At 48.0% G+C, this 1,761-nt stretch overlaps 1 pseudogene; it reads right to left on the bottom strand.

The window, feature by feature from the left end:
• Positions 1-322: 322 nt before the first annotated feature.
• On the bottom strand, positions 323-440 carry LOC124559216 (annotated as a pseudogene).
• Between the last annotated feature and the right edge of the window lie 1,321 nt (positions 441-1,761).

The following is a 1,761-nucleotide window of genomic DNA, read 5'->3' as shown; positions in this document are numbered from 1 at the left end:
CGACCGTTTGTTGGTAGGTTTGTGGAGGTATGTGGCATTAGATGTCTACACACAGGTCATATCTCTCTCTCTCTCTCTCTCTCTCTCTCTCTCTCTCTCTCTCTCTCTCTCTCTCTGTCCGAACAGGCATTGGAAGGCACAACGGTACCGACCGGCCGCCGTGTCATCCTCAGCCCACATGCGTCATTGGATGCGGATATGGAGGGGCACGTGGTCAGCACACCGCTCTCCCGACCGTATGTCAGTTTACGAGACCGGAGCCGCTACTTCACAATCAAGTAGCTCCTCAGTTTGCCCTCACAAGGGCTGAGTGCACCCCGCTTGCTAACAGCGCTCGGCAGAGCAGATGGTCACCCACCCAACTGATAGCCCAGCCCAACAGCGCTTAACTTCGGTGATCTGACGGGAACCGGTGTTACCACTGCGGCAAGGCCGTTGGCCACGGGTCATGTAGTTCGCGTAAGTAACGGGCCGCTGATTTGCAAAAGCGGTGATGGAACCCGTTAGCGACCTAGATGCGTTCCGTAGTATTTACATCAGCCGAATTTGGTCGCCGAGATACGATCGTGAGTTCACTACAGTGCCCCTCAAACGATTGTAGCACGGTTCTGGCTCCGAAACACGAACAATTACACTGCTGAAATATGACATCGCTGTCGGGAAAGACGTCAAGCATGAAGGGATGCAGGTGGTTCGCAGCTGTCAGCATGTCTTCGACTACTACCACAAGTCCCATACAAGCGCAGGAGAAGGTCTCCCATGGAATTACACCGCTCCACCAGCCTGGGTCTGTGGTGTGCTGCCGTTCACCTCGATGACGGCGTTCGTGGAGACGACCATCGATCTAGTGTAGCAAAAATGTGATTCCCCGAAGAGCCAGGAAGTTTCCATTATCGATGGTCGAATCCCGATGGTCCTGTGCCCCATACAATCATAACTGACGATGTTGTTGGGTCATCATGTGAACACGTAGGGGTGGTCTACTGCAGAGCTCCATGTTCTACAATGTACAATGAACGGTGTGCTCCGAAACACTTGTGCATGCACCAGCATGTGCTCTTTCGGCAGAAATGCCACAGATCACCATCTATCCTACTTTACAAAGCAGACAGGCCACGTTCTGTGAAGAGCCGTGGACGTCCAACCATTTAGCGTGTAGTGGTAGTTTCACTGTCCTTCTGCCTCTTTCCGAAGATGCTCCCGACAGTAGCACGCGAACATTCGACCAGCTTCGCCGTTTTCGTGATACTCGTTTACAGACTCTGTATAATAGTAATAATTAATAATAATAAAGCAGGAACAAAATGGACAGAGGAAAGGAGGGCATCCCATGCAGTGTGGAAAGAAAAGGAAAAGAATCAAGAAGCTTTGCGTGATCCAACGGGGTGTAATCGCACATAATAATAATAGTAATAATAATAATAATAATAACATGCATAAACGAAAAATACCAGAAGGAAGGACAATGGCGGGTAGTGCCGAATGAAGTAGTTTGCAGGGAACTGGAGCTGATCACAGATACTATACGGAAAATGAGGATTTCTTTCTTTGGCCACGTAATGAGGACACCAGAAACCAGATTAACAAGAAAAATTATGCAGAAACTGTGGAATCTGAAGCAACAAGTAGGATGGATCAAGGAAATTAAAGAAGATATGGAAAACTAGGTATAACCTTGGATGATCTGCAAAAACAAGACAGAAAATCTCAAGAAACTGAAAGACAAGAAAATAAGATTTAAACCAAAAGTAGACAAACGAC

The sequence above is a fragment of the Schistocerca americana genome, chromosome 1, assembly GCF_021461395.2.
Source record: "Schistocerca americana isolate TAMUIC-IGC-003095 chromosome 1, iqSchAmer2.1, whole genome shotgun sequence".
NCBI classification, from domain to species: Eukaryota; Metazoa; Arthropoda; class Insecta; order Orthoptera; family Acrididae; genus Schistocerca; species Schistocerca americana.
Note: the sequence above shows the minus strand (reverse complement) of the source record. Positions and strands in the feature narration are given on the sequence as shown.